Consider the following 22,677-nt stretch of genomic DNA (forward strand, 5'->3'; position numbering starts at 1 on the left):
TTTAATATTTAGCTGCAGTATTTGTTGAGTTATAATACCTTCTGTTCCATCCTCTAAGAATATTTCTCCAGTCCACTACATAGCATCAGCTGGTCCTTATATTTTTGTGTCAGAGACAAATAGACAAAAACACTCAGCAATTCTGGTACAGGGTGCCATCGAGAATCTTGCTGACAATATTCAAATCACGTGGGATGTGTCACTCTTGGAGTATGAGTGTAGCTTTGGCATATAATGTCTTATTTCATCTTTGGTGAGGGAATTTGCACTATTTGAGTAAAAGCAGTAAATACCACTCTTTGGAGATTTTAATGTATGGACATGTAAAGGAAGATTTATGAAAGAAAGAAAAATATTGTCACAAAGATGAGTTCAAGTATTCAGCTCCTGAAAACTGGAAAATGGAACGATTTTTTCTTTCCCTGACTGACAAACTTGCCAGCTCTGGTGCTTGTACCTTGAGTCTTTTTTAAACCTACCTGTTGCTACCATGGACAGTAGGGGAATCTCAGCCCTCATTTATTTTGAGCCCTCCTGAGAAATATGAGAGAATGCAATGCAAGTGCAACTTAAAGCATTAAGAGTCAGTATCACATGACCTTTAGATGAAGGAATCCTTGCTGACTGACATCCCTGAACTTTAGACTCACATCACTGTGTTAGTCTGTCAGTGGTTATTGTGGTCTAAGTTATGCTTTCAGCTTTAATTTGGTTTAGTCCAGTTTCAAATACTGAGTCAATCAAGTGATGAGTTAATTGAACAACTGCTCTGTATTTATACTGTAGTGGTAGGAATGACTCAGAGCTTGACTGTCATCTCCACTGGTTATTGCTGAAGAAAGACCCCAGCCACCGACCAGTGGTGCTGGCACACAGAAAGGTCATATTCACATGGGATATGACAGTTATTAATGATCCCAAGGAATTTTTTTTCCTAAAGGAGCAAAGTTTGATACGATTATGCATTCAGATTCCAACTCTTCACCCCCACCCCCCGAACGTTCCTCAAGTTTTAACCGGATCTTTTAGCCAGATCCTCCCTCAATTTCAGACCTGAAACAGTGCACATTGCTCCTGGCTGTTACCCAATATGAGCATCCCCCTCTCTCTCAGCCTGTCTTCCAGGACAGATGAGGAACAGGGAGTGAGCAGCACAGAGAAGCAAACCAACATGAAGGACCCCGTTTCCCATGGGCAGAGCAGCCATTCCCTCCTCGAATAGCCAGGATGCTGCTTCCCTCGCTGCTCATTGCCCTCTGCATGCTGGAGAGGAGGAGGGCAGTCAGGCATCTACCGGCTGAAAGGTTGGTGGGCACGTCCACAGAGGGACCTTGCAGGAGACCTATGCACGGTGTCAGCTCAGTCAGGGATTTCCCTTTCATCATTGGTGCTGCCGACACCAGTCCTCACTTGCGGTCGGTGCCGCCGCCGTGCTGGCGCAGTTGTTTGTGCAGCTGTGTGACCGGCCAGATGGGAGAAGTGATTCTGGATGGAAAGAAAAACATGTTGCTCTGTGCATGATGTTTTAACTTTCTGATTTGTCCCAGCCAGATCAATTCTCTGCTCCGGTTCTCCAGACGGGCACAGGGAACTGTGCTTGGGCGGCTGCAGGACACCAGGACAGTGAGCCAACAGCCTCTGCCCTCAGCGCTTTGTACCACTGGAGGTACACTCATGGGACTCATGCTGCCATTTGATAACCATTTATATCAACACTCAGAAAGCAGTCTGCCTCCTGACTTCTCTTTCTTCCCTATCTGAGCATTTCTAGCTCCTGCAGCTGCCTGTGCATGGAGGTGTTCCTCCAGCCAAGCAGGCAAGGGGAAGCAGGCTGGCTAGCGCACTGGGATGGAAAATACCCACTTATCCCGTGGGATCATTTTCTGCTAGGTCAGCTGCCCTAATCTTCCTTCTGTCAAAGCTGCACAAGTCTTTTCCTCAACAGCAGGGTGGGCAGCACAGGAAAGATGAGGAAGTGTTAGGTCTCTGCCTGCTGTTCCCTACCAGATGTATTTCCCAATGTGTAAACTACAAATGATAGGGACTATAACAGGGGTTACTAAAAAAATGGAGATATTGCCTACTGACCAGTATCATGCAGTATTTTCACAAACTCCCTACTTCTATAAAGACTTGGGACTCTGCTATAGCATTTGAGGCATTTCGTCTGCCATCAGAATTTGGGAAGAGCTGGACGTGTGTGAAGAGTGTTTCTGTGCCAGTGTTTCTGTGCCATGGATTCCCGTGCCACCATGGCATGGGACAGCTCTTCCCATGGTGAGTGACTGTCCTTCCAATGTGGGATGAGCTGGCACCCATGGCAAGAGCACCATTAGGGTAAGCATGGACCATTCACAGAGCAGCACAACCAAATCCAGTGTCTGACTGCCCTCTGCACGGTGCTCCCTTACTAAATTGCATGCTTTGTCTAAACTTAAAATCACCAGTTTCAGAAGCAATATTGTCAGGCAACAATCATAAAGAACATCCTCTTTCAGGTAAGCCTAGCTACTTATGCCACAGCCAGACTGGTGCTTTTGTGACTGGTTTCACTAGTCTGAAAGACCAGGGAGCAAACTAGGCTCTGTTCAACGTTGTCCATAGCCAGGAATATGTGGGCACTGTTCTGTAGCGTAGACCTTTCACCTGCAGTGAAATCTGCGAAAATCAGTGCAGGGTTTAAAACATGTTCTTCATGCTTCACTCAGTATTTATTATTTTCAGCCTCCTTTGAAGCCAGATACCCAAAACCACACTTATTCCCAGGTAGAGCTGGAACGCTGGCCTGAAATGAGAAGTGACTCAGGCTTTCCGCACACTCCAGGGCAAGGTATCGAAATGCCTTACAGAAACCTCAATACTTACGAGATAATGAGCACCTGCTCCCAGAAACTTTCTTTTCTTTAGCATGGATCAAGTCAGGTTCCCAAAATCAAAGTACCTCCAAAATCACCCATGCATTAGGGAAAAGAAAAGGTTGGTTTTGAATAGCAAACAGCAAGTCTTATATAAAAATCACAGAGAGAAAAAAAAAAAGCCATTTTTTCCTGACTACTCGCATGTATTTCATGTGAAGAATTAATATTCTGCTCATCCTTTAACCCTGATTTACCTGTTTTTAAGACTAATAAACATCCAGTAAAGATATCTGAAAGCTCTCTCCATTTTTTCTTAAATGAATGTTTTGAAAGGGGCTTATCCTGTATCTAGCACATTCTAATCCCTATGAGCTAAACTTTGGAAGCAAGTGAGGAATGTAGGTAGAAAGCTTTTCTCTTTCAAAGTCGAAGGGTAATAGCACATCCTTTCTATTCCAAAGTCAGAGTGAAGACAAGTTCCTCTTGATGAAAGCGCCACAGTTAATCCGTCTCAGGATTGGTGTCTCCATGTAGCACCCTGGGGAACTAGAATAAAAAGAAGTGGTTTTTGCCTGGTGAGCTGTAGAGTTACAGTGCAGGAAAATCCTCGTTGTACAGTACGCTATATTGTTTCGCTAATGTATTTTTTCTGTGCTCTGAAAGAAGCACTTATATGCAGGGAAATTGGCTTTGAAGCAGCGGATGAAATCGTAATGGTGTCAGTGATCTGCCTTGCAGCAGACAAGCGATCAGCTGATAGATCATGTTAAACCACAGAATACTGGATCACACAATCATTTCTCATGGCAGCAAACCCACAAAGCATCAGGAGCTGTTATGTTAACATCTGTGAGCCTGCTCCCAGAAAGGAGGATAATTCCAACACATTTATTAAGGAGTCAGGCTCCATTCTTGCTGATTAATTGTGATCATTTGTCCAAGAGACTAAGCTTTTCCTTCCCTACTAGCCTATTTTTAATTACATTGCAAAATGCTCCCAAACCCCATGTAATCGAGTTCATTGCATTTTTTTAAATGTTCAGGGTGAAAAAAGGTTTCTTTGGTGGAAGTTATCTGATAGTGACTTTGTCCTCCCTTTTTGCTTCAAAAAAGCTTCAAACAAGCTGCTTTTGAAGGTAGGACCTAAATTATTTCCACAGTTCTGAATGGGAAAGTTATTTATTTATCATAGAATCATAGAATGGTTTGGGTTAGAAAGAACCTTTAAAGATCACCTAGATCATCATTTCATAGGCAGGGATAGCTGCAGTGCTGTCAAAGATTCTTACCAAACACATAGGAGCAGGGTGAGAGCAGCTTGCACTGATACACACAAAACAGGAGAGCTCCCATTTTGCTGATTTTATCACTTCATTGCTCGATGTTATAATTCCTCTCAACTCCAAATGAAAGCTGACATTCTGTTGTGAGCTTTTGTTGTTTGTTATTTGCTATTACAGAGCTGCTCAGATGTAAGGAGTGAGAGCACTACAGTTTTAAAAGACATAATTGCCACAAGGTATTTGTGTGGTCAGAGGATAAACAATAGCCAGGCTGTTTCTTCCAACTTCAGAAAAACATTTTCTTTGAATCCCCTCTTTTACTCTCTGAAGACTGACCGTTATAACGAAACCCAGACCCTATAGAAAAAGCTCATCACTGGAAAACGACAGATTTTCATGATGCAGATCCTGAGGATAAGTGGGAGACTACTTTGTCAGTGTTCACTATTAATCACTTTAATCTGGCCATGCAGCTGGAGTGATAGGGTTTCCAGTCAGCTGATGCTGTGTATAATCCAGCTTCATGCGTTGCCTGGACTGACAATACAAACTGATTCCTTCCAAAACACCTACGGACTATGAATTCCCAAATTAATGATCAACCAACTTTAACTAACCATCTTTAAATCCATTTCCATTTTAAAAAGTGTTTGTCAGAGCGTCAATACAGTGTACTCAAGCCCATACTTTTGCATGCTGAAGGCTTAAGGAAAAGCTGTTCTTTGCTTTACCACTTGATGCTTCAAGGAAACATCAGACTCTTGCCAATCTTTTCTACCTTTTCTTCCAAGAATCCTGTTTGCCCATTTCAGCTTTTCCACCAGATTGTTAGACTAGCATTCATTCTGATGGCAGGGAAATTTAAGTGGCTTAATTTGTTCTTCAAAATGGGGAATTTCCTCATGTTTTGGGCCTGTTCTAGCAAACTTGGCTCTGTCTCAGAAAAAATAGTGCTCTCTATTTTGCAAAGCTCATGACATTCACCATTCAAAAGAACAGTCTGTGTGAAGGCTGGTGTAATCAGCTACTTTAACGTTTCACTACTATAATACAGCTGTTAAAGCAATTCCTTTCTGTTCAAAACTTTCTCTATCCTCTGGAGCAGAAATTTCTCTGGAAAAAATATCAGTTACAACTCCATTTATAGATGCCGATGAGCTGCTGTAATATTTGATGCATATATTTTAATCACATACATTATTGTGAAGGCACATTTATTCTTACTCTCACATGACAATTACTTCCTATACGTTTACTTTTTTAGTAATAGTGTCCTCTTCATCTTCTTACAATGGTTATTCCAGACTAATTCTCAGCTGGTATATTTAAATATATTTGGGGTGAGCAGTTAGTAGTGTTTTAGGATCAAGATCCTAGTGCTTCTAATCTGAGTATCAAAAAGTGCTGGAAAAATGATCAGTGGTTTTGCTGAAGAAACGTTCCTGCATTTTCCTGATTTCCTGATTCCTGCTCAGCTGATCATCCCCCTTTGGTACACACCTTACAGAGCTAGGCAAGTAATTCACACTTATATCATTTAATAATGAATAATTTAATTAATTATTTCAATATTGTTGGTAAAATAACTGAAGGTAGAGAATCATTCAGGTTTTATTCTTTGCCTAATATTTAACATTCCTCAAAATAGGAAAATACAACTATCAGACCTTTTGAGGTCAAGCCTTTATAATTACAGCCTCAAGTCTACTAATTTTCTTCTTTTCTGCAATGAGAATAAAAACTTGTCATGAAGAGAGACTTCTATATTCTGTTGTGTGTTATGAAAACATGGTCATACTCCATTTTTGTATTTTTGGTTAAAATGCAACTATTTGATTGGTAATTAGCACGCCTCTGTCTTTATACGGTCTCAGACTTGAAGTAATTCATGAAATGTCAAGGAGGTGAAGGCAAAGGCTGAGGATGTTTGGTGTCTTCCTGTTAAAGCAGTGCCAGGATAAGTTTTGTATCTTTTAGAAGAGGAGGTTGCTGTTCCTTTCAGAGCAACTGTGTGATTTAGTTGGTTTTTTTTTTTTTCCATCACAACTCTGCATGCATTAGTCTCCTACAGGGCAAATTGCTTTATTTAACATGCCACAGAAAGCTGCTGCTGTTGCATCAGGGAGATGGAATGCTTCTCTTAAATTGTAATGCCAATAATTGCCTTTGGACTTCCACACAAAGAAAGTTTTGGTTCTTCAAACTGTCTGGAAGGGTTTGTCTGTAATTGCTGTAATGTACAATCACTCCTAGAATGAAAAGGAAAATGACATATATTTAGAAAGTTCAATAAGAACAGTGCAAACAAGCAAGGCTATTATCCAAGACCGTGAATGAACCCCATGTTCTGAGGCTGAGCCTCAGAAATTGTTTTATTGCACATGGTGAGCAGACACACTGTTAATGTAGAAGTATAATGACAGCAGTTGGAGTAACCACAAGAGCACCCTCTGAAGCATCCATGTTTGGTTAAACATATTTGTCTGACTTCATACCAGGCAACTGGGCTGACAGATTATTTATGTCTGGATTCTTCCCCTCCATGCTGATTCACAGCAGAATAGATATATCCTTTTTACAAGTGGAAAAGTTCACTGCCTTTGACCTTTGGGGCATTTAAAAGGCAAAACAGAATGCATTTTCTAGGCCTCACAACTGTTAATACTCTAGATACACTTTCAGGAAGACACTTAGGCCAAGTCTCTTAACATTTATTATGCTGCTTCATGAGTTTGACCCACCAGCCAGCACAGTCGTGGCCCTGCCATTGGCCTGCAAACCTGGAAACTTACAGGTTCTTAACTGCCTGCATTGTTAGAATAAGAAAAACAGAGAAAGAAGTTGCTGGTGTGGATGTATGATAATGGTGACCTAAAACGCTCACCAAACAGGATTTAATGTCATTTCCTCCAAGCAGTGGGAAGATTGGTTACTGGTCAGCTACAGTGTGGGTAGCTCTCAGCAGGCTCAACCTACAGGAGTTAAAAGCTGGGAAGAATGGAGACTTCTCTCCTGATATTGTGTAGTTGCAAGAATAAATGGAAACTCCAAAAGGAGGAAGGAACAATTCAACCTTTTTATGGGAAACTTTCACTGAGCATGAAAAGAGTTATTAAAACTCTGCAAAATAATCCTTCAGGCAGGAAATAAAATCATCAGATGGTTGCATGTGACTTTTACTATTCTCTTGTCTTTTACCACACACAAAACAATTATTTTCTTGTCATCCTATTCATTGCTAAGAAAAAAAAAAAGACTGTGATGTCATAAATGACAAGCCATCTTCAAATATGGAGGATTTGAGTAAAGCATAGGAATCCCAGGACAGAGATTTATCATGTCTTTTTGTGGAAAAATTGTTCCTAGTATTGAAACTAAAGAGATTTTTTTGTTATTATATTTGAAGCATGTCAATGTATTTGTGACAGCATGAGGATACTTTTACAAGGGCTTCTTCAAAAACAAAATGTGTGTGTAACTCAGACTAAACAATAAATAATTCTCCTGATAACTAAATTTTAATTTCTGTATGTTTTATGGTTTCATTAAATCAAAATACTAAAAGCAAAATATAGTCCTTAGGGATATCTAGCTATAAATCCTTCTACATTGCACTTCATCTATAAAACAATATCTTTCACTGGTGCTTCTGCAGGTGTGATAGGGATTTCGGTAGTAAAAAAGATTCTCAGTTATATCACGGTATACTACAGTATACAGTACAGTCTAAATACACAGTATAGTTACATCTTCATTTGGATTGTTAAGAAAATGACAATAATTTGTGTAGAAGAAATTCAGTCCTCAGTCTACGGAGGCACTGCCCAGTACTGCACATGGGAAAGTTACAACTTGAAATACTTATGGAAAAGCTGTAGTTGACATCTATATGCATTCTTTAAATCATGACAAAGCTAGATCAGAAACTGCAAGTATTTTTTCTCCCTTTGCTTCTTTATTTGCTAGGATTAAGTTTGCCCCACTGCACAGCTGATAGTTCAGCCCTCCCTACTTCCCACTCAGCAGCTCCCCTTCCCAGTCTCTGTCATCGCCTGGACGTGTTCCACGCAGCCACATCTCAGCATCCTCAGCCTCCACCCTCAGAGGAGCCCCTCGACTTTGCCAGTGCTTATTGCTAGCAAGTTCGAGTGCTGTGGAAACTGATAAGGCACATTGTGGCTTTTGTATACCATAGGTAGCTCCGCTTGAGGTTCTGGCTTTCTGAAAGTCCATAGGTACAGGGTGAGATCGCAAAGGGTGACTTTGAACACATTTTCTGTTTCAACATCTGAAAACATCACTGACTCTGATCTCTGGTAGAGGATCTGTCCTAACAGTGTGTGTCTGGGGTTTTGTTATAGAAATGACAGCACTGAAATCCAAACATGTTGTGCGCCTGAACTATTTGAATGGAGAAGGATGCACACAGAAAGATATACTTAGGAGGCAGTATCTAGGGTGTTCTGAAAGTGATTCATGATTTGTCTGCAAAAATTCAGAGGGGGAGGAATTTAATTTAAAATTTCTCTTGGAATTCAAACCAGATTAAAATGGGCGATTGGTTCAAACATAAAGATAAATTTAATTTTTTATTTTCTTTTATGTTAAAAAAGAGTACAAGTATTAAAATAAAAAGTAGTTTTGAATAGAAAAAAATCTGACGTTTTAAGAATTAGAAAAGAGATTGAGTGAAAAAATTGAAGCAAATTTGGTAGCATTTGATGTTGGTTGATCCAAGTGTACGTTTTCCAGACAGCAGTTAGATCTACTCAGAGCACTCTTACCATATGCACAGTTCTTTCCACCTCCGTTTCCTTACAGAGAAGTGAATCCACACAACCTACATTTCCATTTTTCTCTTCCCCCATTAAAGCAAACCTACAGCACAACCATATTAATTTCCTCATATTTTCTTTCCAAAGTTCTACTCAGCCCATCCTAATAATGTGGGTCCTCCTTTCATTCCCTCAAACCCTGCACCCCAATATTCTTCAGACCGTCTTCATGCCTCCTTCTATCCACCCTGCTTCTGTGTTCAAATAGGACATTTGGGAGAGCAAAACAGAGAACAGCAAGGTGGGCTTGGAAAACTTGAAATAACTTACACACACAAGCTGCTCCAAAAGGGCCATATTTTCATTTGGTTTAAAATGGGATAATTCTGCTGACACAGTAAAATAAGCACTGATTTAGAAGTTTTCCTATGACAGTTTAAACTGTCTCACACTTGAGATGTGGACTGCGCGTGTGTGTGAGCGAGGAGAACCAAAATCTGGAGCAATGCAAATTGTTGGTCTTTTTCTTTGAAACAGGACAGCCTAACATTGCTGTGGGACATTGACTTTTAAGTTCTATCTGAATAAACCACCAATCACTTTCCTGCGCAAAAATCCTACCCATCAAAAAGAATTGCATTTCCCATGGAGGGACGCTGACTATATCAAACCAGAGCAGAAAGTTCCAGGCCTCATATCTAGCTTTAGTCCACCATTAAAGCTATATTGGAGCATTCTGACTTATAGTGCTGTGACTGACACCCACATGAAATCAGATGCTGGGCATAGTTATATCTATCTGCTATTTTTGCTAAACCTGTATCTCACATTAATTGCAGTTACCTATATCTGCTGTTGCTGTACCCAGTGGAGGGAAGAGTAGGCTTGCTCTGGACTTCGTAGCGAGGGTGAGTCACACTATAACCTAAAACCACTTCACTAGAGATGACAGTGATGTATGAAATAATTTCTTCAACTCGTGCATTCAAAACATACACATTTTCACTCCTGTTTGCCTCTTTGCTAAAAGTCCTTAAGCCCCTTTACTTCTTTCCTAGGTTTATACTATGAAACATTCAGCAGTTTGCAAGACTGCACCGATGTTTGAAAACTTTCCTCCCATCAGCCTCCCCCCCCCAGACTCACACAGATCAAAGCTGCTGAAAGAGGAGCAGTGGTAGCTCCACTGCTTGGTTAGGCACTCTGATCTGCTCAGATCTAGATGTGGAGCAAAGGAATCTAAAAAAAAATACCCCAAAGAGTGGTTCTCAGGCAGCTCTTTTGTGTGGGGATCATATACTTGACACCATGCCTTATGTGGAATGCACATCAAATCACCTGGAGACTCCACATCAATGGTAGTTATGTGCATGCATGTACCATAAAGAGAATAGACCCTTAAACCAGTTGGGTGCATGAGACAAAAAAAATAAAGAGAGAAAAAAAGTCTAAGGAGTGTAAATCTAGAGGAGTGTGTCCGTTTTTCCTTTAGATTCACCTCTGCTCTGCCTTCTGCCTGTTCTATTGCTGGTTTTTTAATGTTTTAATGGATGGATTTTAAAAAATTAATAAAAAAATAACATTTAAAATACTTTCCCAGTGCAGCCAGTGCTTTACTTCATAAGGTTCTGTCCTTAATCTAACACATCTGTGTTATCTGATCCAAGACTGCCCATAGGATAGAGGGCCAGATTCTTAGCTCCCATGCACTCCTTTCGTAGACTTCAAGGGGGTTACACTAACTGCAACAAGCCTATGGTTTGCTCTTGTTTGTTGCTGAACTCTTAAGTGTTACCATATTTTCCCTTTAATTGTTACTTAAGTCCATAGCAAGTACCACTCAGATAAAAATGATTTCCTCTGTGCGGAGCTGATTTTTGCTCCAGGCTGGCATTTACTAAACTCAGGGAGGTTTTGCTGTCACAGTGAACAGGACCAAAACAAGCCTCTTGTAAGAGTCAATGTGCTTCAGTATTTAGAAAAAGCATTTCTGTACCTCAGAACTGAGCCCTGGGTTAAGGTCTATTTGCACCTCTCAATCTAGGAATGGCAGGGATAGAAAGTAGAAAATGAAAGCAAAATAAAAGAAAAAATAAAATAAAATACAAACTAAGATAAATAAAATAAATAATAAAATAAAATAAAATAAAATAAAATAAAATAAAATAAAATAAAATAAAATAAAATAAAATAAAATAAAATAAAATAAAATAAAATAAAATAAAATAAAATAAAATAAAATCATTAGGAAACAGCTCTTTGTATTCCAGGATGAAATGGATAAACTCTGAGTTTACCTTCCACTACACACCACAGAGTGAAAGGCATTGCCTTTCACTGATCCTGACTATTCTTTCAGTGATGTAAGTGCAATGGACCTGCCCAATAAACAGAATAAAACCTCAGTGAAACCAAGCATGTGCTCATGGACTCTATGCCTTTCCTGCTGTGCTTCCACCAGCTGCTACTACACCATTCCTGGGGTTTTGCTCACCGTGCTGCCAGGCTGCCTAGCTGTAGTGTCTGTCCATCTTAAACAGAGGTTCCTGACCACATTGAGGAGCAAAACGTAACAGGACTTTCCCCATGACACTGGAAACCAGCCTGTGCCACTGCTGAGTACACCAGTACATCAGTACCATCCTCTTCCCATTGGGACCCCCCACTTTTTCCTCCTGATCATCCTTCCCCAGACTTTGGATGACAGAAAAGGACAACCAATTTCAGATTCCGTGCACCACACCCCATCTTTCTCTCAAACTCACACACTCTCCTTGGCCCAGGGGATGGCAACCTGTGTGTTTGCAGCACACCACAACAGCTTTGTGCCTGGCTGCAACCAAGCAAGGAAGGCTGTGGAGACAGAAAGAGGACATGGTCCTCTGCTGCCAGGGGACATACGCCTCCAAATAAGCTGCTGGTCTCAAATGCTGTGAGAGGAAAATCAAAAGGGATGTATGAGTCCTACAGTTGATGTATGTTCCCATACAAGTGGATAACATGCACTGTATGTTGTGTGGGCTTTAATCAGAACCTCTGGTATCACAACCTATATAACGATTACTCTCAACCAAGCTGGCAAGTACACTAAATGCACAACATAGACATGTTAAGAGGAGGAGGAAAAGTGATGGATAACTCAGTGCAGGATGTGGAATAGAGCACAGTAGATTAGCTATTGATGTTAGCCCAAAGATATACAAAGAAAAAGTCCTTTCATATATCTGCAAGCTCTGGTCCATCCCATGATTTTTTTTAGACATGCATGAGAAGCAGATGTGACCCCATATCCAAACGTGGCTGCCAATTTCTTCAGGGTTCTCCCCTTCAATGCTGGTGTCAAAGGAAAAAGGAAGGCCCATCTGTGGAGAAGTGGTGTGCCTCTCCACTTCACAAGCCCTACAGAGGACTGCAGGAAGCCCTGCAAGTGCAGCTCCTTGAGTAAATCGTGAGAACACTTAAATAATTCATAAGTACAGTTGCATGGATGCTCCTAGGAGGTAGTCCTTGTTTTGGCCAGTAGGATGACTGTTCAGTGATAGGCCTGAAGTTTACTGTTGTTGGGACAAGGGGAGGATAAGCATGGAGTAGCAAGAGGCTCAAATAACATCGTTGTACAGCATCAAAGTGAAGCTCACACTGTAATAGCAAACCCAGGTCTTGCATCTATACTTTAAGAAAGATACGATGATGTTGGAGTGAGCATCAACAAGAACTGCACAGATGGGTCTAGAGACTGAGAACAGGGGCAGACAGGTGGAGAAACAGCTCCAGGCAGTTACATGTACCAAAATGAAGCATAAGAGAGGGTTTTATCTCTTTACAAGAGGAAAGATCACAGACCACTTAATCTAGTGGAGATAGTCACAGGGAATAACACCCAGAAGCTGAGGATGGGATGAACGCTGGAACTAAAACAGGCTTCTTACTGCACAGGTAATTACCTACTAACACAATCTCCGATTTCAGTGACGCTTTCTTCATGGTTTAACATTTCCGGCTTAAGAAGAGCTACCTTTCTGGAAGCTATCTTTTGTCCAAGCACACACTTTTTTGAACTCAATACTGTTGTAACTGGATGAAACAAAATGGCCTGTAATGTATATAGGAAGTCATATTAAGCAATCTGATGTTCCCATCAGTCTTTAGACATTATAAATGGACCCAGAAACTTCACAGGGTGATGACAGATGTGGAGACTGCAACTTCCAAAGTGCAGTCCTCTGTTTCAAACACTGCGACCAGAACGCTGTGATCCAGCCTGACCGTTGCATGGTTTCACTGCCTTCTGCAAGATAGCATCGTCTGCAAGCTGGTCTCTTATATGCAAATTAAGAGCAGCCCTTGGGCCCTGGCTCTTTGCCAGCTCAACCCTCCTTTAAGCAAAGCTGGGCTCCAGGTCGGAATAAGCGCTTGGCTCCATATGGAAAGAGTGGTGAATGCTCAGTTGTTTGGTTCCCACTGATTCAGACAGGAACTCAGAGCACTCTGTGTTTAAGTATTGCACCCTGCAGGAGGGTTCTTGTTTCGCTTTGTATTTTATACTTCAGTAATTGAGTACCTTCACCAGCTCCCATAAGGATACCTGAAAAATGTCATTATAAGCTAATCTTTAAATGACACTTAAAGTGCTAAGAAAGCAGATGCATCCCAGCTGGTTCCTACACCCCTGTGTCTGGAGAAGCCTCTGCCTGATTCTGCTGTTAGCATCTCTACCTCTCCAGTCTGCTTCAACATGTTCACAAGTTTCTCCCTCTCTCTGTGATTTGTTTTCCTCAACCCTGCAAACTGATAGCACTGCTAATGAAGTCTGAGCACTTCAAATGTTCATATATTGGTTCCTTTTGGACATAATTTGATTTAAAGAATCACATAGAAGCAGCATGGAAGACCCCGTCAGTGCTTTACGTCAGTCTTCCAAAGCATAACACAAACATAAATAAAACTAGATCAAACAAAAAGGAGGAAATCTTCTGTATCAAACAAAATTACTAACCATAGCTAGGAACTCAGGAAAAAGTAGATTTTATTGCATCGCTACAATTGGGGGTAAAAAAAAAGGGTTAAAGGGGGTAAAAAGAATGAAATTAGTGGAAAATATGATCTTTCAAAAGCAGTGACTGCTTCTTGTACTAAATTTGGTTTTCTCAATGTCATACCAGTTCTGCATATACTTTAGCAGATAATGGATTTTGTCAAGTCACTGAAGATATGATTTCTGCAGATTCTTAGAAAGGGAAAGCAGAAGAATACTTAAAATCCCCAAGGCCTGCTTTATGTACTCCATGCTAAGTGTTGCCATGGATTTCAATGAGACCTACTCCCCCAGCATTATCAGCAAGCTGAAAAAGTCCTTTACAGGCACACAGGGACCTATATGAAACCTGACAAGGGAAGGGAAGGGAAGGGAAGGGAAGGGAAGGGAAGGGAAGGGAAGGGAAGGGAAGGGAAGGGAAGGGAAGGGAAGGGAAGGGAAGGGAAGGGAAGGGAAGGGAAGGGAAGGGAAGGGAAGGGAAAGCCACCACTCCAAGGTAGCCAGGGCTAACATGGTCAAGCAGTGTTGAGAAGGTGAATGCAGCAGGACCAGGATAAGAAGGGAGATGAATCAGAGCCATGTCAGAAGGGGGATGCAGCAGAGCATTGCCAGGAAAGGGGATCGTAGAATCATGAAATATCTCAAGTTGGAAGGGATCCGTAAGTTCAACTCACTGCTCCTCACAGGACAACCTCAAACTAAATCATATCACTAAGAGCAACATCTAGATGTTCCTTGAACTCTGACAGGCCTCGTGCCATGACCAACTCCCTGGGGAGCCTGTTCTTCAAGCTGAAAGTGAAGAACCTTTCCCTAATGTCCTGTCTGAACTTCCCCTGATGCAGCTTCATTCCATTTCCTTGTGTCCTATCTGTGGTCACTAGAGAGAGGAGATCACACCTTCCCTCTCTGATGTACCCCTTGAGGAAGTTGTAGACAGTGATGAGGTTCCCGCTCAGCCTTCTCTTCTCCAAGATGAACAAACCAAGTGACTTTGTAAGTCGTGCCTCAAGGCCTTTCACCTCCTCTGAACACAATTTGACTTCCTTCTCATATCGCGGCATCCAAAACTGTGCACAATACTCAAGGTGCACCACTGTAGAATGGGTCAGTTACCTCCCTCAACTGGCTTGCTACGCTGTGCTTGAGGCACCCCAGCATACATTTGGTCCTTTTAGGTGCCAGGGCTCACTGTCAACTCCTATTCAACTTGCCATCAACCCAAGCCCCCTGATCTCTTTCTGTGGGGCTGCTCTCCAGCCTCTCATTCCTCAATTTGTGTGTATAGCCAGGTTTACCACTTATCAGGTGGAGAATCTGGCACTTGCTCTTGTTAAATTTCACACAGCTGGTGATTGCCCAGCTCTCTAGTCTATCCAGATCAATCAGTGAGGTTTCTCTACTCTTGAGTCCACAGCTCCTCCTAGTTTAATATAATTCACAAACTTATTTAATGTGCATTCAATTCCCCTGTCCAGATCATTTATAAAAACAATAAGAGCACTGAGCCCTAAGGAACCACGTTGGTGACTGGCTGCCAGCCTGTTGTAACCCCATTTACTATAACCCATTAAGCCCAACCCATCAGCCAGCTGCTCATCCAATATATTATGGACTTCTCCAGCTGTGTGCTGGACATTTTGTCCAGAAGGATGCTGTGAGAGACAGTCCCAAAGCTTTGCTAAAATCCAAAACCACCACATCCACTAGCTTCCCTAATCAACTAGTTGGGGATGCTGCAGGGCTGACACTGGAAGAGGATGGCTGTGGGGTCAGACTGGGAAGGCAGACACGAAGGGGAAGTTGTGAGGCTGGGCAGGAAAGTGGGATGCAGACAGCGCAGGCTGGGAAAGGGGTTTCTGCAGGGCCAGGTGGGTACCAGCTCCGCAGCAGAGTCAATCTGAGTAGGCAAAGCTGGAGGAGGATGCTGCAGAGAGGACACCTGGTTACAGGTATGCTTCATGCCTGAAACGTCAGCTGCAGGAGACATCCCTCCTCACCCTTTCCCCACCTCACCTGCCTGGGGGAAGCCACTGTCACCAGGCTCAGGGCTTTTGAGGTAAAAGCGCTTTTTGAACTCCCCCAAGTATGACTACAGAAAAGTCTCACAGTGCCTGTTTAAACATGTGTGTCTGAACAGGAAAATCAAACAAACAGGGAGCGACTTCAGTTTCTCCGCTTATACGATGATTGAAATGATAAGCAAGGATATATTTTCAGATAATTGGGCTGTGTCAAGGTACCGGCCGTTTGATCAGATAGGGGCTCCCTATGTAGTCTCACATCACAGGGCTAGTAAACTACAAATTAAGGCAGGCTTTAGATTTTGTCTGCGAAGTAGCCAGATAAATTGAATTTTATCCCTAAAGGTCATAATGGGGGGTGGGGGGAACTACACAAAGAGGGCAGAATAGTGTACCAGGATAAACTGGATTGGAAAGAGTAAGGGAAGAAAATAATAGGAAAGTTTTCCCTCATGAAAACCTGTAAGTATTGGAAGGATGCCGATCAGCATTTCTGCATCTGTCAGGGGACTGTAAGAGCCCACACTTTCATCACCCTAAAAGAGGTCTTCAGGTAGGCAGGGCTAAGGGAGCAGGGGAACAGCAATGCGCCTTGACTCCACTGAAGGTTTTTGGTTTCCTTTTGTTCTGTTTGTTGATAATTTTTCATTTTCTTTGGTGTTTGTATTGAAACAATACCTTGGGGAGAGCGGGATACCCTGAGACACCTCATCCAGGCCAGCTGGGTGAGGGCCAGAGAGCACTGCTCAATCCCCTCCATCCCACCCCATCTTCTGTGGCATCTCAGGCCTGGGGACAGGCAACCTGCCCTTCCTCCTGCTCCTGTGTCCCCTCAACTCCACCCAGCTGCTCCCAAAACAAGGGGAAGCTCCCCTGCCCCTCCACCAGCCCTCAGAAAGGTCTTCCAAAGGCCTGAGTGCTGCAAACCCAAAGAGGTTTCCTCTAATATGGCCACTGCCTAAGTGCAAACTCGAGCCTGGTCCCTCCAGCCTTGTGCTCCAGACAGATTCCCAGGCTCCAGACAAAAAGGCCAGGGGGACTCCAGGGAACCCGGCTGGCTCCCAGCCAGCCCTGCTGAAAAGGGATCACAAGACGGCAGATTTACTCCTAAGAACAAAGTTTCCGGTGACTTTCCAAGATGTTCATCATACTCCTTTCTCCTTTTTCCTTCTCCTCCTTCCCCCCTCCCCTTATTTTGTAGAATCTCAGCTGGAACAGAGGTGCTCCCTGTCACTGCCAGTGAACTTATTGCTCCGCTCCCTTGTTAGCTCTGTGTACACTCCTGTGGCATTTCTTTTTCTGTCTCCAGTTTTATACATTGCTGGTATCTAGCTATTTGTGATGGCAAGTAAGAAGGACCTGAATTTACCTGTGAGACTGAAGCATGTGATTTCCCCCTGTAAATAGCTCCTTCTGGGTCAAGTAGGTGCTGATTTGCTCCCATGTCCCAGGCTCAGTAACCACAGTGTGGGAATCAGGATATGTGTGTGCACATGTGCAAATGTCACTGTGGCGGATTGATCCTGGTTGGATGCTGGGCAGGTCCCACCAAAGATGCTCCAGCACTCCCCCTCCTCAGGGGAGATAAAATATAATGAAAGGCTCATGGATCAAGATAAGGACAGGGAGAGATCACTCACCAGTTACTGTCACAGGCAAAACAGACTCAACCTGGAGAAAAAAATTAATGTAATATTTTTTTCCAATCAAATCAGAAGAGGATCATGAGAAATAAAGCCAAAGCAGTACAGTTCTGACCTGATGCAGGGCCACATCCTGCTCTGCAGTGTGGTCCATGCTGCTGACATAGGAGGAGGTAGGTGTGCAGCAGGCTGTGCACCAACAACCACCCATGGCCCTGTGTGGTTCAGCCTGGGCTTGCCCCTGTGAGGGATGCTCAGCTGTGTAGAGGGTGTTGCACCTCTAAACTGGATTGTAATGAGAAGTCTGATACTGTTTGAAAGGTTGAAATAAGTTCTGCTCTGAGTGACAGAAATAAAGGCAGCTGTTGAAAAAGCAAAGTGACCCAACACCAATAAAAATCCACACTTGTTATGTAAATAATGTCAAAACTACATATGCAGAGAATAACATGAAGGCAGCGCAGGGCAGACCGATGTCTAGAAATGTTATCTCTTCTGTTCCAAAAGCTAATCAGTGGAGCAGCAGGCAAGCCAGGAACATTTTAGATTATGTCTATGCTTGCAGTTGATGGAAAGTGTGAGTGGAACATAAGCTTTCTGAAAGACAAATTCAGTTCCCTACAAAATATTTGGATATTTTCCCCTCCTCCTCTGGCAGTGAAATTGTTTGGTTACATTGATTTATTAGAATGATGTAACTCCCGGTATCATATCTAGCCATCAGCTGCCACTCAGCAAAAGGATGTGGTGAGATCACATAGCCAAAATAATAAGGCGCTGGAGTTCCTAAGCAGGAGGTTACATATCATCAGGACAGTTTCAAATACTTGTGGATGGCTTTGATAGTTGCAGGAGTGTGATGTTGTTTTGTTTTTCCATAGATAGAGTCTGGGAGATACCTGACACCAGTTACTCTGTTGTTCAACCATAGTTTCCTCTCACAGGGAAATTGAAATCCTTCTGTATCAATATACATGAATATCTCTTTTCCCAACTGGCAAGTTTTTGCTTAATCACTTTCGAAGCATCTTAGTCAAGGAAGAAAAGAAGTGTATACCCCAATCCTGTTCCTCATATTATTTGCCCTCGAGCTTTACAGATGCGGAAGGTGGGGAGAGGCAGACTTGCCTTGGGAAGCTGCATGCAGCAGGAAGGTCCAAAAAGGGGTGCTGGGAAGAGGAGATCTATCAACTTCACCTCCAGTACCCGCAGGTCCAGCCGTTGTGTGGTGGTGGGGCCGTGGCTCCCGGCCCTTCTCCAGCTGTGCAGCTGGAGGCAGCAGCTGGAGGAGAAACCCTTCTGAGCAGGCACGGCCCTGCCACACATAGGCATTTGCTTTCCCTTGAGTTTTTCTTCTATGAACGTCTTATTTTTGTCCCGAGGTGCTGATAATTATCTGGCTGAAACGTATTTCCTTCTGAAAAGTGGGTTTGTTTTATGTTTGTTCCCCCAGCACCCCCCCTCCCATTCCCACAGACCTCTCTATTGGGAACAGACTTAGATTGGGGTTCTCGCAGTTTGCAGTGTTTTTTCAGACTGTGGTGACACGCGTTTCTTCTTCTCTATATGTTTTCTTATTCCCTTTCCATCACATATTTTCCAGCAATTTAGAGAGATGTAAGGAATAGTTTTTACACAATAGGCAAAGAAGCGGGGGATTATTTCAATGGTCTTGCAAGTTTGGAGTATTTCATCTTCTTCAAAAGGCGAGGAAAAAAACCTGTGTCCTTGTGAGCAAATGATTAGAAGAAGACTGGGAATACAATAATTACCCCAAATGGAAACCCAGACCGCAGTCAAACAATGCAGCTTTTGTAAACCGGCTCCGCCCGTAAAAAAATCTAGGAAATCTCATAACTGGAGCTGGCAAAACTCTTTTCTTATGCAACGATATGTAAAAGGCTCCTGAGAAATGAGGAGTAAACATGGAAACGCTGTAAAATAGCGTGGTAATGAACTTGCTCTGAGCATCGGAGATCGCCTTGGCGGTACCAGCGTGGATTCCTTCGACCACAAACCATTTTCTCATGTTAAATAAATTTGGGACAAATTACATTTCGTGACATTTCGCCAATAAACAAGCACGTGAAGACAAATAAACCAGGACTCGCCGTAATCTACCTTGATCGTTGTGGAATTCAAGGGGACCAAAGGAACTGGGGGCGAGACAGAGCGCGGCTTTGAATGAATGTCCTTTATGAGAGAGCAGAGAGAAGATCATTTATATCCTTCATATTTTATAGTTTTGCCTCTAGGAAAGAAAAGACCAGCAGAGCCCCGACTATCATTTACTCATAATGATCGCATTCAATCTAGTGATTCACAGTGAATCATATAATAAGGTTTCCATTTTGCACATGGGGAGAAGAAGGAGGGGTGGTTAAACTTTATTTAGTTCCCATTCATGCTCCCGGCCTCCTATTTCCCTTCAACTGTCCATTTCAAATGACTAACCCATGGGGCGATGTTTTTTTTCGTTGGTTTCTTTTTTCCTTGTATCTCCCCTCCCCCCGCCCCCCTTCTGTTACTCCCCAGCAATAAAAATCCTTGGAAGGAAAGCTGACAGGTTAACGGTGCCGTTGCTAATTTTCCTACGGCAGCATTTCACCCAAGCACGGCTTCACTTTCGCGGCCACGCGGGGCCGTGCCGAACCGGGTCGTGCCTTGCTTCGGCTGCGGCTCTGCCCCGGCGCAGCGGACGGGGACGCCTTGCCAACCCAGACCCGCGGAGTGCCCGTTTGCAGCGGCATAGGGAAAGGGGGAAAAGTTGCCTTTCATTACTTCGGCCTAAATCCGCTGGCACCCACATACAAACACGGCGCACTTCTCCTGCGGGTTTGGGTCAGGGAGTGGGGATTTGGGCACCTTCCACCCCCTCGCTGTTTCTGCAGAGACCCCTCCACACACGGGCAAGCACATAAGCGCGACCGCCGGCTCGCTGTTAAGGCACTCGGATGCAGTCTTTGCTCTCAGGACCTTTGCCATCTGCACGCGTTTCGGTAAAACCGAGGCGAGGGCAGGGTAAGGCTGCGGGGCTCGGCGGGAGCTCTGCTCCGACAGGAGCCGCGCTCCGGTTGCCCGGCACTGCTCCCTGAGGAGCAGTCGGAATCACCTCAAAAGGCGAAAGAAAGGAAGGTGCCGGGCCGGGGACAGGCGCGGAGAGCAGAAGCATCCCAAGCAGGAGAGGTGAGGCAGGTCGGTGCTGGAGGGCAGGGCAGAGGTGATGCCACACCGCTCCGGCCCCAAATGCGCCTGGAGGAGCCGTGCTCTTCTCCTCAGGAGAGCCGACACCTTTGCCAGAGCTTTAAAGTATATACATATAAAATGAAATGGGTGTGTTGTCACTGAAGGGAAACCACTGCCTTAGCCATGTTCACTAAAACAGCCAAGTTCCCTTTTGGGCAGAGCAGAGAGTCTCGAAGTCTGCTTGACATCTTGAAGCTTAAATAACCGTAAGGCATTGTTACTCCCTGGCAGCAAAGTGCCTCGTTACGCCTGATTGAGCTAATTGCTTTGAAATAGGATATATTATCTATAATTATAGAGATCTTGGAGGAGACGGCCAGCCTTTTCTTTCATCTTTTCCAAGTGCATCATAATGTCGCGATCAAATTAATTTGGGCCACTTGAAATAGTGACTTCCTTTCAGCCCGGCTCCTCCGACCCCCGAAGAGCCGGGGACGCCTCGGCGGCTGGAGTTTGGCCACCAAATCACCGCTCCCGGTAACCTCTCGAGCATCAGCCAGGTGCCCTGAGCCTGAAAAGTAGTTTAGATTATGCTTAATCTGGGCGGAAAGGGTAAAAGAGAATGAGGGTTTAAAAAAAAAAAAAAAAAGAATAGAAGGAAAAAGGGGGAAAGAACTGAGGTCTTTTCGCATTACTCGACGCTCCGGGGAGAAGGAGCAGCGACGGGAGCAGAGAGGGTCGGCTCTTGAAGGGCTTTTAGAGCTTGTAAAGCCCGCAGGACATTTTTAGCACTTGCGATAGATCTGGCTCTTTGTCCCTAAGGCTGAGCCGTTCCGATCTGCGCGCAGGCAGAGCGGAGGGGGTGCGTAGGAAACGCGCAGGAGGGTGCAGTAGAGCCGCCAGTCCCCAAAACCTGCTCGTGTCCTGAGGGTCTGTCTGGTCTCCTAAGAGCTGATGTCTCGAGGGAAATAAAATAGAAACAAGGGAAACAACACCACCCCTCTCCTTTCGGAGTTCTGCCTCTAAGTCAAAGATAACGTTTACAAAAGGCAGACAATGCCCTGAATTGGCTTAGCGCTGCCTCCTGTCCTCCCTCCCCATCCCCCATGCACCCCTCCCAGCCCTTGTTGTTGTATTCCCACCGAAATAAAATGCTAGGGGTAATGGCTTTGCCTAGCACATTCATTATATTGAAACGGGACTGTTTAGGATGCTAATTGCCCAATATTGTTATCTAGCACAAGTGCCTTCAGGGAAGCGCCACGGTTCCCAATAAAAACACTGGTCTGGAACAAGCGCCAATAAAGTCACCTATTCCCTCCTTCCCCGCCCTTTTGCTTCGGTTTTTCTTATAGCCCAGGAAGGAAAGTAAGAGAGAGGAGCCTAAAAACAAGTGAGAATTATTAACACAACGGAACCAACACCAGAAAAAGGTCCCGGAAATCCAGTGATGTCCTGGTCACCCAGAGCGCAGCGAGGAAAGGGAGAGGAGTCTGGATATTAAAAATTTCCCTCTAAAAAAACAAATTCATTGCGAGGGAGATTTCGTTTCTCAGATTTGATTTCTCAGTCCCTAATTTAGAACCTGTAGATCTCACTAAGAAAGAAAAGAAAGAAGCACGAAACGAAAGAAACTTCACTGGTTTCCCTTTTTCAGCCTAAGAGCTTGCCAGCATGTGAAGGAGAATCGAGCCCTTGCTATGGTACAGTGATTAAAATACCACCGAGTATGACAGAAACGTAAACACAAAGCGTTCATTGCTGGGAGATAAATAAAGAGCTAATTATCTCATTCTGACAACTCTCGATGAGAGCGGGACCTCGCACACTCATCTCCTCAAACCTCAGCCACATCCCAACGGCCAAACCGTTC

Source organism: Lathamus discolor, chromosome 1 (genome assembly GCF_037157495.1).
Source record: "Lathamus discolor isolate bLatDis1 chromosome 1, bLatDis1.hap1, whole genome shotgun sequence".
NCBI classification, from domain to species: Eukaryota; Metazoa; Chordata; class Aves; order Psittaciformes; family Psittacidae; genus Lathamus; species Lathamus discolor.